This window comes from Notamacropus eugenii, chromosome X, assembly GCF_028372415.1.
Source record: "Notamacropus eugenii isolate mMacEug1 chromosome X, mMacEug1.pri_v2, whole genome shotgun sequence".
Classification (NCBI taxonomy): domain Eukaryota; kingdom Metazoa; phylum Chordata; class Mammalia; order Diprotodontia; family Macropodidae; genus Notamacropus; species Notamacropus eugenii.
In genome coordinates this window covers 26,109,092-26,123,869 of record NC_092879.1, presented here as the reverse complement: position 1 = coordinate 26,123,869, position 14,778 = coordinate 26,109,092, and positions in this window count along the sequence as shown.

The window sequence follows — 14,778 nt, the reverse complement described above, 5'->3', positions numbered from 1 at the left end:
GTTTAATAAACAGATCATATTAATATTTTAAAAAAATCAAAATCGCATAATGATCTCAATAGATGCAGAAAAAGCTTTGGACAAAATACAATGCTCACTTCTGTTAAAAAGCATTCAAAATCATAAAAATAAATGGACCTTTCCACAATATGGGAAGGAGTGTCTTTCTAAAACTAAGATCCAGTATTATGGAAATACAGTGATGGAGATGAAAGAGAAGTTTTTCTAATATCATCAAGGATAAAGTAAGAAGGTCCATTATTACAATTTCTATTCAATATTGTACTATAAATGTATGAAGGAATAAGCATAGGCAACAAGGAAACAAAATGATTGCTTTTTACAGATGACATGGTGTTTTACTTAGAAAACCCTAGAGAGTTAACTCAAATGGGCAGAATATAAAAACTTGAATCCAAGGTGAAAAATCTTACCAAAGAAACAAAATACAGGACAACTGTTTGAGAATGAAAGTACACAGAGGTAAAGGACAATATAGAAGAGGAAAAGAAAAAAGCAATAATAACATCAAAAGAAAACATAGTCTCTATACAAACAAAATATATCAATCTCCAAGACAGGATGCACAGAGATAATGAAAAAAAGAGGGGTATAATTAAATAACTGGATGAAATCAAGAAAAAAAAAGGAACTAATAGGCAAAATTCCAAAACTATGGAAAAGGGTAACAGAGAGGAAGAGAGCTAGTGGGAATATGATTATTTTAAAATAGACTAAACTAAAAAAAAAACTGAAGAGACACAGAGGAAGAGGGAGAAAAATCTTAATGTAAAAAGTAGCATTTGAGACAAATAGAGGAAAATATAAACTTAACTCTCATAACTTTAAATGTGAATGGATTAAATAAACCAATAAAATGGAAATAAGTGCTAGATTTTTTTTTAAATCCACAATCTGTTGCTTACCAAAAACAAAAACAGAGACAAAATAAAAATAATGGGCTAAAAAAAGTTTACTCTACATCACATGAATCAAAAAAAGCAGGAACTGCAATTATGTTCAAAATAGAGACAAACATTCAAAACATAAACGGGAAAAACAAGAAAATTGCATTATTTTGAAAGAAAACATAGACAGCAAAATCAATGTCAATATTAAGGTAGAAGAATGTACCTGCTCTAGCTCTCCCTCCATAACCCATAAAATACCTGTAAAAAATAATTCTAAACAAATTCTAGAGCAGCAAAAGCCACAAAACGACAGAGGGAAAGAGATTTCCAGCGCCAGACAGATTGGAAGGCTGACAGCAAAGGTCTATTGCACCAGGCTTGGAGCAGGGCATAGCCCAGCATGGGCCACATGACACAGACAGGAGTGGATCAGGCTTCAGGGTGAAGAATCATTGGCAGCAGCTACAGTACCCAGATTCCTCAACCCACAAACACCAAAGACAGCTTCAAAGGTCAGTGAGAAAGCTGTTTCACCCGAGTGAGAAGGGAATGTAGTCTGGCCTCAGCCCCAGGTGGTGGTGTCCATTTTTTTTTTGAGCCCTTCGGCTAAAGACCATGGGGAATCAAGTTGCTGATCTGGATCTTAGTTCTGACTGGCGGTCCTGGGGTAGGGAGGAGCACTGCCTGGTGGAACTGGTAGAGGCTCTGCAGAGGGAATTCTACTTGCAGATCCTGGGCAAAAAAGCTTGTGGTTGCTCCCAGACAAGAAGAGAAGGAAGCTTGTCTCCTTTGATTGTACCACTTTGGAGGAACTGAGAACTTACAGGTCCCTAGAGTATACCCTCCACTTGACAAAGTACTCAAAAGTCAATTAACTAGCTGGTAAAATGCCCAAAAAGGAGGGGAAAATAAGACTATAGAAGGTTATTTTCTTGGTGAACAGATATTTTCTTCCATCCTTTCAGATGAGGAAGAACAATGCATACCAACAGAGGAAAACATAAAAGTCAAGTTTTTTGCATCCAAAGCCTCCAAAATAAATACACAATGGTCTCAGGCCATAGAAGAGCTCAAAAAGGATTTTGAAAATCAAGTAAGAGAGGTGCAAGAAAAATTGGGAAGAGAAATGAGAGCAATGCAAGAAAATCATGAAAAGCAAGTCAACAGCTTGCCAAAGGAGACCCCAAAAAATGCTGAAGAAAATAACACCTTTAAAAATAGACTCACCCAAATGCAAAAGAGGTCCAAAAAGCCAATGAGGAGAAGAATGCTTTAAAAAGCAGAATTAGCCATATTGAAAAGGAGGTTCAAAAGCTCACTGAAGAAAATAGTTCTTTAAAAATAAGAATGGAGCAGATGGAAGCTAATGACTTTATGAGAAATCAAGAAATTACAAAACAAAAACAAAAGAATGAAAGAATAGAAGACAATGTGAAATATCTCATTGGAAAAATAACTGACCTGGAAAATAGATACAGGAAAGACAATTTAAAAACTATGGGACTACCTAAAAGCCATATCAAAAAAGGAGCCTAGACATCATCTTTCATGAAATTATCAAGGAAAACTGCCCTGATATTCTAAAACCAGATGGTAAAATAAATATTGAAAGAATTCACCCTTCACCTCCTGAAAGAGATCCAAAAAGAAAAACTCCTAGGAATATTGTAGCCAAATTCCAGAGTTCCAAGGTCAAGGAGAAAATATTGCAAGCAGCTAGAAAGAAGCAATTCGAGCAGTGTGGAAATGCAATCAGGATAACACAAGATCTAGCAGCTTCTACATTAAGGGATCACAGAGCTTGGAATGTGATATTCCAGAAGTCAAAGGAACTAGAATTAAAACCAAAAATCACCTACCCAGCAAAACTGAGTAGGATACTTCAGGAGAAAAAATGGTCATTCAATGAAATACATGACTTTCAAGCATTCTTGATGAAAAAGCCAGTGCTGAATAGAAAATCTGGCTTTCAAACACTAGAATCAAGAGAAACATGAAAAGGTAAACAGAAAAGTAAACATATATATATATACATATATATATGTATATATGGAGGGGGGGCACAAAGAATTGAATAGGAAGGGATGATATCTAAAAAAATAAAATTAAGGGATGAGAGGGAAATATATTGGGAGGAGAAAGGGAGAAATGGAATGGGACAAATTATCTCTCGTAAAAGAAGCAAGAAAAAGCTTTTTCAATTGTAGGGGAAAAGGTGGGAGGTGAGAGGGAAAAAGTGAAGCTTACTCTCTTCACATTTGGCTTAAGGAGGAAATAACATGCACACTCAATTTGGTATGAAAATCGATCTTACACTACAAGAAAGTAGGAGAGAAGGTCATAAGTGGGGTGGGGGACGATAGAAGTGAGGGTAAATGGGAGGAGGGGTAATTAGAAGTAACCGTTTTTGGGGAAGAACAAGGTCAAAAGAGAGTATAAAATAAATGGGGGGCAGAATAGGATGGAGAGAAATATAATTAGTCTTACATAATATGACTATTATAGAAGTCTTTTGCAAAACCACACATATATAGCCTATGTTGAATTGTGTGCCTTCTCAATGGAGATGAGTGGGGAGGGAGGAAGGGAGATAAATTGGAACTCAAAATTTTAGGAACGAATGTTGAGAATTGTTTTTGCATGCAAATGGGTAATAAGAAATACACATAATGGGGTATAGAAATCTATCTTACCCTACAAGAAAAGAGAGAAAATGGGGATAAGTGAAGGGAGGGGTGTGATAGAAGGGAGGGCAGATTAGGGGAAGGGGTAATCAGAAAGCACAGTGTTTTGGGGTGGGCAGAGGCGAGAAATGGGGAGAAAATTTGGAACACATTGTGGAAATGAATGGTGAAAACTAAAAATAAATAAACATAAAAAAGAAGAAAAAATAGAATGGAGCAGATGGAAGCTAATGACTTTATGAGAAACCAAGAAATTACAAATCAAAACCAGAAGAATGAAAAATAGAAGACAATGTGAAATATCTCATTGGAAAATCAACTGACCTGGAAAATAGATCAAGGAGAGACAATTTAAAAATTATGGGACTACCTGAAAGCCATGATCATGAATGCTGAAAACTAAAAATAACTAACAAAATAAATAAACATTAAAAAAGAAAGCCTCATGACAATTTAGAATACAAGCCCTTACCAGGTATCTTCCTGAAACTGAGGCCTAGTGAGCTGAATGACCGTTGTGTGATGAGCCAGAAGGGTCCAAAGAATAAAAGGGATTTAGGCCTTGAAAGGCCTTAGTTTCCAATTATTTCATGGGACTTTGAAGGAACCCAAAGCTTGGAGAGCTGGATAGAAAACTGTAACATCACTAAGAATCACCAGCGATAAAAAGTATCAGGTCATTCAATCACATTAGAGCCAGATGCCACGCTGTGACCGTTGGTGGAGGGAGCATTTAAACTAGAGGCACTTCAATGGACTCTGTGTGTAACTGAGGTCTAGAGATTCCCATGACATTGTACATGCACTCACAAGTGTCCAAGGACAAAAAGTGACAAGTCCTTCAGAGGCCTTAGCATCCAATGAATAAACAGGACTAGTTCTTCAAAGGCCATTGATTCCAAGCACTTCATGTGACTCCAAAGGAAATTGAGGCCTAGAGAGCTAGATAGATAAGTGTAACATTTCTCACAATCACCTGGGATGAAAAATATGAAGGTATTCAATGACTTTAGAGTCAGACCCCTGCTGTGAATGGAAGTAGTGAAATGATGCCAAGAGAGTTTTGGGGACCCTTAAATGATATCCCATGAGTACCTAGGTTTCCAATAAATGCACATCATTAGAGGCTCCTGCATGGACTCTGCCTGAAACTCAGACCTGGAAAGATGAATGAACCCTGAATGTGCACTCACAAATGTCCAAGGACAAAAAGTGACAAGTAATTAGAGACCATAGAGTCCAAAACCTTTTTTGTGATTCCAAAGGAAATTGACTCCCAGTAAACTGGAGAGCCCAGTGTAAGATCACTAATATGATCCCAGGATTACAAATATTAAGGATTTTAAAAGCTTGTGAGGAAGACCCCCTACTGTGAGACTAGGAGAAACAGAGCTCTGGGGAGGTTTGGGGACCTGTATATGATCATGCATAATTTATTAGAGCTACAGGTCAGAAGGTCTTCAGTCCATTTACACTACAAGCCCCTCCCAAGTATCTTCCTGAAACTGAGGCCTAGTGAGCCAAATGCCGATTGTCTGATCTGCCAGGAGTTCATTGAATAAAAGAGATTTGACCTTCAGAGGCCATAGTTTTCAAGTATTTGATGTGACCTTCAAGGAAAATGAGGCTGGGAGAGCAGGATAGACTAGTGTAAGATCACTAACAATCTGCAAGGAAAAAAACTATCAGAATATTTAATGACTTTTGAAACAGAAGCCCTACTGTGAAGGCCTAGGAAGCTTCAGGGACTTGTATATGATCAAGCACAATTTCCTAGATTTACATGTAAGCCTTAAGATCCTTAAGTGGGGGAGGCGGGGTGGGGGGGCACATCAGGACAAGATAGCTTCAGGGACCTGTAGGCAATCACCCAAAGGTTCAAAGTTCTAGAGCTACCATGGACTGAAGAGCATTTACACAAGAGGCACTTCCATGGACTCTGTCTGAAACTGAGGTCTTCAGATTTCCATGACATTGTATATACTCCTACAAGTGCTCAAAGCCAAAAAGTGACAAGTCCTTCAGAGACCTTAGATTCCAAACTCTTTCTGTGATTTGAAAGGAAACTGAACCCTTGAGTGCCAGATGACTAATGGGATCCCACAATTAAAAATATCAAGAATTTCAAGAGCTTGTAAGCCAGAAGACCTACCATGAGGCTAGGAGAAACAGAGGCCTACGGAGCTTCACTCCCCTGTATGTGATCAAGTACAATTTCCAAGACATACAGGTAAGAAGGCCTTAAGACCATTTAAACTACAAGGCCCTCCCAGGAATCATCCTGAAACTGAGGCCAATTGAGCCAAATGACCATTGTATGATCAGCCAGAAGGGTTGAAGGAAAAAAGAGACTAGTCCTTCAGAGGTCTTAGTTTCCAAGTACTTGATGTGACTTAAAAGGAAACTGAGGTGTGGAGAGCTGGATAAAGAGGTGTAAGATTGTTAACAATCTCCTCGGATGAAAAATTTGAAAGTGTTCAATGGCTTTAGAGGGAGACCCCCTGTTGCAATGTGGGGGGAAGGGTGGGGAATGAGGACATGGGAGCTTCAGAGGCCTTTAAGTGATCTCCCACATGTTCCAAGGCCTAGAGTTCACAAGGTCTAAAGAGCATTTTCACTAGAGGTCTCTCCATGTACTCTCTCTGAAACTGAAGCCTGGAGGGTTGAATGAACGTTGTATGTGCACTTACAAGTGTTCAAGGTCAAAATGTGACAAGTCCTTCAGAGATCTTAGAGTTCAAATTTCTGTGATTCCAAATGAAATTGAGTGCTAGAAAGCTGGATAGCCCAGTGGAAGATCACTAAGATGATCCAGGACTAAAAATATTAAGGATTTTAAGAGCTTTTGAGCCAACCCCCTTATGTGAGGCTAGGAGAAACAGAGGCCAAGGGAACTTCAGGGACCTGTATGTGATCAAGCACAATTTCCAAGACCTACAAGTAAGGAAGCCTTAAGATCTTTTAGACTACACACCCCTCCCAAGTATCTTCCTGAAACTGATGCCTAGTGAGCCAAATAACCATTATGATTAGCCTGAAGGGTCCAGGAAATAAAAGAATCGATTCTCGATTCTTTCAGAGGCCTTAGTTTCCAAGCACTTGATATGACTTTAAAGGAAACGGAGACTTGCAGATCTGGATAGACAAGTGTAAGATCACTACCAAGCTCCAAGGATAAAAAATGTAAGGGGATTCAATGGCTTTAGGACCAGACCTCCTACTGTAACCATTGGTGGGTGTACGAGGAGGAAATGAGGACAAGGGGCCTGTAGGGGATGATGCATAGGTTCAAAGGCCTAGAGCTAACATGGCCTCAAGAACATTGACACTAGAGGTACTTCCATGGACTCTGTCTGAAACTGAGATGAAGAGATTTCCATGATAAGTGTATGTGCCTCACAAGAGTCCAAGGACAAAAAGTCACAAGTCATTCAGAAGCCTTAGAGTCCAAACCTTTTCTGTGAGTCCAAAGGAAACTGAGTTCTATAAATGTGGAATAGGCCACTAATAAAACCCCAGGATTAAAAATATCAAGGATTTCAAGATCATATGAGCCAGACCCCCTACTGTAAAGGTAACAGAGGTCTAGGGGGCTTTAGGCACAATTTCCAAAACCTACAGGTAAGGTGGCCTTAAGACCATTTAGACTACAAGCTAAGCCCAGGTGTCTTCCTGAAACTGAGGCCCAGTGGGCAGAATGTCTACTGCATGATCAGCCAGCAGGGCCCAAAGAATAAATAGGACTAGTCCTTCAGAGGCCTTGGACTCAAAAGGAAATTAATATCCAGTGAGCTGGTTGGACAAGTGTAAGATTGCTGACAAGCTCCTAGGATGAAAAGTATGAAGGTATTCAATGGCTTTAGAGTGATACCCCCTACTGTGATGGCAGGCGGGGGTGGGGGGCAGGCGGTGGAAATGGGGACAAGAGAGCTTCAGATGCTTGTAGGTGATCTCCCACAGGGTCCAAGGATTGTAGGAAATAGGGTTTTATGTGCATTTTCACTAGAGGTCCCTCTAGGGACTTTTCCTGAACCTAAGCACTGAAGAGTCTAATGAACATTGTATGTGCACTCACAAGTGTGCAAGGACCAAAAGATAAATCCTTCAGAGGTCTTAGAGTCCAAATGGTTTGTGTGATTTGAAAGAAAAACGGAGTCCTACAATCCTGGAGAGCCCAATGTTAGATCACTAAGGAGATCCTAGAATTAAAAATGTCAAGGTGAGCCAAACACCCTGTGTGACTGTAGGAGAAACCAATGCTTAGAGAGCTTCAGAGGCCTGTATGCGATCACCTTCAGGTTCCAAAGCCTAGAGGTAACAAGGCCTTAATTGCATTGACACTAGAGAGCCCTCATTGGATTCTGCCTGAATCTGGAGCCTGGAAGGTACCATTGATTGATCACCAACAAGGGTACAGGGACTAAAAACGAGGCCTTAGAGGCCAAGAACTTCATGTGACTGTGAAGGAAACTGAGTGCTCAAGAGATAGATTGACCAGCGTAAGATCCCTAAGAAGATCCTAGGAATAAAAATTTCAAGACCTTCAGAGACATTAAAGACAGAACTCCTACTGTGAAGCTAGGAGTCACAGAGGCCCAGGAAGCTTCAGGGATGTATATGTGATCATGCAAAATTTCCTACACATACAGGTAAGAAGGCCTTAAGACCATTTAGACTAAAAGCCCCTCCCTGGTATCTTCCTGAAACTGAGGCCTAGTGAGCCGAATTATTATTTTATGATCAGCCAGAAGGGTCTAAGGAATAAAATAGATAAGTCCTTCAGAGGCCTTGGTATCCAAGTACTTTATGTCACTTTAAAGGAAACTGAGACTTGGAGAGCTGGATAGACAAGTGTAAGACTGCAGACAAACTCCAAGGATAAAAAATATCGAGGCCATCAAAAGCTGTACGGCCATATCCCCTACTGTGAGGATGGGAAAACTAGAGGCCTATGGAGTTTTAGATATGTATATGTCATCACTGATAATTTCCTAAACCTACAGGTAAGAAGGCCTTAAGACCATTTAAACTACAAGTTCATCTCAGGTTTTTTTCCTGAAACTGAGGCCTAGTGAGCCAAATGACAGTTTTTTTGATCTGCCAAAATGGTCCATTTAATAAAAGAGACTAGTACTTCAGAGGCCTTTGTTTCCAAGTACTACATATGACTTTAAAGGAAACTGAGGCTTGGAAAGCTAGATAGACAAGTGTAAGATCACTAACAATCTCCAAGGACAAAAAATATCAGATCATTCAATGGCTTCAGAGCCAGACTGTCTACAGTGACCGTTGTTGGGAGAAGGAGGGGGAAATCAGGACAATGGAGCTTCAGGGGTCTGGTCTGTTGGCAATCACCCACTGGTTCGAAGGCCTAGAGCTAAAAGCATTGACACTAGAGGATGCTCATTGGCCTCTGCCTGAAGCTAGGCCTAGAAGACCTTGAGCACTATTGATTGACCACCCACAAGGTTCCAGGGACTAAAAATGACAAATCTTTGGAGGCCTTAGAGGCCAAGAACTTCATGTGACTGTGAAGGAAACTGAACCCTCAAGAGGTGTATTGACCGGTATAAGATACCTGAGATATTCTTAGGTTTAAAAATTTCAAGACCTTCAAAGGCTTTAAAGACAGACTACCAACTATGAAGGTAGGAGACACAGAGGCCAAGTGAGCTGTCTGACCATTGTCTGATCAGCCAGAAGGACTCCAATGAATAAAAGAGATTAGTCCTTCAGAGGACTTAGTTTCCAAGTATTTCACGTTATTTTTAAAAAACTGGGGCTTGGAGAACTGGATAGACAACTGTAATATTACTAAAAATCACTAAGGATAAAAAATATCAGGTCATTCAATTGCTTTAGAGAAAGACCCCTTATTGTGACATTTGGTGGGGTGAGGAGTGGAAAATCAGGACAAGGGAGCTCCAGGGGCCTATAGGCTATTATCCACAGATTCAAAGTCCTAGAGCTAACAAGGCCTTAAGAGCATCAACACCAGAGGCACTTCCATGGACTCTCTCTGAAACTGAGATGAGGAGATTCCCATGCCATTACATGTGCACCCACAAGTGTCCAAAGACAAAAAGTGACAAGTCCTTCGGAGGCCTTAGTTTCCAAGTACTTCATGTGACTCCAAAGGAAACTGAGACCTAGAGAGCTGTATAGATAAGTGTAAGATTGCTAACAATCTCTTAGGATGAAAATATGAAGATATTCAATGGCATTAGAGTAAAAGCCCCTGCTGTGATGTAAGGGGGAAAATGAGGACAAGGGAGTTTCTCTGACTTGTAGGTGAGTTCCCACAGGTTCCATAGCTAACAGGATCTTGTGTGCATGTTCACTAGGGCCATGGACTCTTCTAGAAACTGAGGCCTGCAGAGTCAAATGAACATTGTATGTGCACTTACAAGTGTCCAAGGTCAAAAGGTGACAAGTCCATCAGAGGCCTTAGATTTCAAAACCTTTCTGTGAATTCAAAGGAAATTGAGTCTGAGAAACCTGGAGAGGTCAGTGTAAGATCACTATTAACATTCGAGGGCTAAAAATATCAAGGATTTCAAGAGCTTGTGAGTCAGACCCCCTGCTGTGAACCTTGGAGAAAAAGAGACTTGGGGATCTTCACGCCCCTGTATGTGATTAAGCACAATTTCCTAGAGCTACAGGTAAGAAAGACTTAAGACCATTTAGACTACAAGGCCGTGCTATGTATCTTCCTGAAACTTAGGTCCAGTGAGTCAAGTGATCAATGTATGATCAGCTGGAAGGGACCAAGGAACAAACGGGACTAGTCTTTCAGAGGCCTTAGTTTTCATATACTGCATAGAACTTTAAAGGAAACTAAGACTTGGAGAGCTGGATACAGAAGTATAACATCATTAACACACTCCAAGGATAAAAATATCAAATTGAATGGCTTTAGAGTCAGACCTCTTACTGTGACCATTGGTGGGGGAAGGGGGGGAAATGAGGACAAGGGAGCTTCAAGGGGCTGTAGGTAGTCACACACAGCTTCAACAGCCTAGAGAGAACATGACCTAAAGATCCTTGACACTAGAGGCACTTCTAAGGTTTCTGTCTGAGAATGAGGCCTACAGATTCCCATGACATCACCCACAAGTATCCAAGGACAAAATCTGACAAGTTCTTCAGAGGTCTTAGACTATAAAACCTTTCTGTGATTTCAAAGGAAACTGAGTCCTGGAAATCTTCAGAGTCCAGGGTAAGAACACTAATAATATCCAAGGACTGAAAATGTCAAGGATTTCAAGAGCTTATAAACCAGATACCCTGTGTGACTGTTGGAGAAACAGAGACCTAGGGAGCTTCAGGGTTCTACATGTGATCACTTTCAGTTTCCAAGGCCAAGAGTTAACAAAGCCTTAAGAGCATTGACACTAGAGGGCTCTTGTTGGACTCTGCCTAGAGGGCTGTGAGCAACATGGACTGATCACAAAAAAGGATCCAGGGACTAAAAATGACAAGTCTTTAGAGGCCTTAGAGACAAAGCACTTCATGTGATGGTGAAGGAAACTGAGAGCTCGAGAGCTGGATTGACCAGTGTAAGATCCCTATGAATGTCCCAGGATTAATAGTGTCAAGGCCTTCAAAGGCGTTAAAGCCAGAACCCCTACTGTGAACACAGGACACAAAGAGCCCTAGGGAGCTTCAGGCAAATGCATGTGATTACCACAGTTTCCTAGACCTACAGGTAGGAAAGCCTTAAGACCATTTAGACTACAAGCCCCTCCCAGTATCTTCCTGAAACTGAGGCCAAAGTGAGGCAAATGACCATTGTATGATCAGCTACAAGGGTCCAAGGAATAAACAGGACTAGTCCTTCAGAGATCTTCAATTCCAAGCACTTCATGTAACTCAATAGGTAACTGAGGCTTAGAGAGCTGGATACAAAAGCAGAAGATTGTTAACAAGCTCCTTGGATGAAAAATACAAAGGAATTCAATGGCATTAGAGTGAGACTGACTGCTGTGGCTTGAGGGGGAAAATGAGTACAGGGGAACTTCAGGGGCTTTTAGGTACTCTCCCACAGGTTACAAGGCCTAGAACTAAGAGGGCCTTAAGAGAATTTTCACTAGATGCCACAAGAGTCCAAGGAGGAAACAAGACAGGAGTTTCAGAGGCCTTGGATTTCAAACCCTTTATGTGACTCTAAAGGAAACTGAGTCCAAGAAAGGTGGATAGACCAGTGCTAGATCATTAACAAGATCCAGGGAATAAAAATATCAATGCTTTCAAAGGCCCCTGCTGTGACCACAGGAGAAACTGAGGCCAAGGGAGTCTAGCCCTGGCAAGGCCTTCAGAGGTTTTAGGGTCTAAGTATTACTGGGGACTCTATGACAAACTATGGCCTAGGAAACTGAAAGAACTTATATGAGATCACCCACAGGATCCTAGGCTGAGTCCCTCCAACACCTTCAGACCTTTTCAGAGTACTCCTGTGACTGTAGGATAAAGTGAGGGCAAGGGATCTACAGGGACCTGTATGTGATCACCCACCAGTTCCTAGACCTATAGATAACAAGTCCTTAAGTGCAGGCAGACTCAAGGATCCTCCATACACTCTGCTGGAACCTCAGACCTTGACAACTGAAGGGACCATTGTGTGAGAACCTACAAGGGTCTAATGACTAAAAGTGGCAAGTCTTTGAAAGCCCTTATAACACAAGTGCCTTATGTGACTCTAAAGGAAACAGAGTCCTAGAAATCTGCATAGACCAGTATAAGCTCACTAACAAGAACCAAGGAACAGGAGCCAAGGTGGCAGACTAGAAAGACACACTTATGCAGGGTCCTCCCCACAGCCCATAAAATACCTGTAGAGAGGGACTCTCAACAAATTTTGGAGCAGCAGAAGTGGAGAACAACAGAGTGGAGGAGATTTGCAGCCCACAGTAACCTGAAAGGCCCACAGAAACGTTGGTTGCGCTGGACACGGAGCCGAGCGTGGAGTCCAGCCTGGCGAGCGGCGTGGTGGTGCAATGAGACTCTGGGAGGAGGACACCTCAGGGGCGGAATCTCCAGTCGCAGTAGTGGGTCCTCAGATCCCTCGGCCCACAGGCACCAAAGGTCAGAGATGGGGTTTAATCAGCAGGCTAGGAAGGGAGAAGGGTTTTCCCATAGCTCCAGCAGCAGGCAGCGACCACAGAGCCTGCACAGCAGCCAGTATGGGAAGCTCCATTGTTAGAGCGTAAAAACCCTTGGGGGCATTGAAGAGCTGAGTCTTACCTCAGCCCTAGGTGGAGGACCTGGGTGAGCGGGTCTTTGTCTCACACTGAATGGCAGCCCTGCCCATCCAGCTTATCTGAAAACCAGCCCCCAGTGCTGACTTAGCGGAACTGGAAGCCAAGTGGCTGTAGAGAGGCATCTGCTAAGATTCTGGGCACAAAAATCCCTCTCTGCATCCAGACCAGTACACGCTTGATTGTGCTACCTTGGAGGAACTGAGATCTCACAGATTCCCAGAGTATACCCTACTCTTGACAAAGGACCCAAAAGTCAAGTAACTTGTTGGGAAAATGCCCAAAAAAGGGGAAAAAAAGTAAGAACATAGAAGGTTACTTTCTTGGTGAACAGATATCTCCTCCCATCCTTTCAGATGAGGAAGAACAATGCTTACCATCAGGGAAAGACAATCAGGATAATACAAGATCTAGCAGCCTCTACATTAAGGGATTGAAGGGTGTGGAATATGATATTCCAGAAGTCAAAGGAACTAGGACTAAAACCAAGAATCACCTACCCAGCAAAACTGAGTAGGATACTTCAGGGGAAAAAATGGTCTTTCAATGAAATAAAGGACTTTCAAGCATTCTTGATGAAAAGACCAGAGCTGAAAAGAAAATTTGACCTTCAAACACAAGAATGAAGAGAAGCATGAAAAGGTAAACAGCAAAGAGAAGTCATAAGGGACTTACTAAAGTTGAACTGTTTACATTCCTACATGGAAAGACAATATTTATAACTCTTGAAACTTTTCAGTATCTGGGTAGTTGATGGGATTACACACACACACACACACACACACACACACACACACACAGAGCACAGAGTGAGATGAATAGGATGGGATCACATCTTAAAAAAATAAAATCAAGCAGTGAGAGAGAAATATATTGGGAGAAGAAAGGGAGAAATGGAATGGGGCAAATTATCTCTCATAAAAGAGGCAAGTAAAAGACTTTTCAGTGGAGGGGAAAAGAGGGGAGGTGAGAGAAAAATATGAAGCTTACTCTCATCACATTCGACTAAAGGAAGGAATAAAATGCACAATCATTTTGGTATGAAAACCTATCTTACAATACAGGAAAGTGGGGGAGAAGGGGATAGGAGGGGTGGGGGGGATGATGGAGGGGAGGGCAGTGGGAGGAGGGAGCAATTTGAGGTCAATGCTCTTGGGGAGGGACAGGATCCAAAGAGAGAACAGAAGCAATGGGGGGCAGGATAGGATGGAGGGAAATATAGTTAGTCTTACACAACATGACTATGGAAGTCATTTGCAAAACTACAGAGATATGGCCTATATTGAATTGCTTGTTTCCCAAAAGGAATGGGTAGGGAGGGAGGGATGAAGAGAACTTGGATGTCAAAGTTTTAGGAACAACTGTCGAGTATTGTTCTTATTACTAGGAAATAAGAAATACAGGTAATGGGGTACAGAAAGTTATCTGGCCCTGCAGGACAAAAGAGAAGATGGGAACAAGGGAAGGGAGGGATGTTAGAAGAGATGGCAGATTGGTGATAGGGACAATTAGAATCCTCAGCGTTTTGGGGAGGGGGGAGGAGAGAAATGGAGAGAAAATTTGGAACCCAAAATTTTGTGAAAATGAATGTTAAAAGTTAAATAAATAAATTTAAAAAAAAAAAGAACCAAGGAACAGAACTGTCAAGGCTTCCAAAGGCTTTTGAGGCAGATTCCCTGTGTGACTCTTGGAGACACAGAAGCCTAGGGAGTTTCAGGCACCTGTATGCCACCATCTACAGTTTGATAGGCCTATACAGCTAATGGGACCTTAACAGCAATTACACTAGAGGGCTCCGATTGGACTCTCCCTGAATCTGGGGCCTAGAGAGCTGTAGGGACCCTTGATTGATGAACCACAAGGGTAAAAGGACTTAAAATGACAAGTCTAACAGAGGCTTAAAATCTAAGCACTTCATGTGACTCT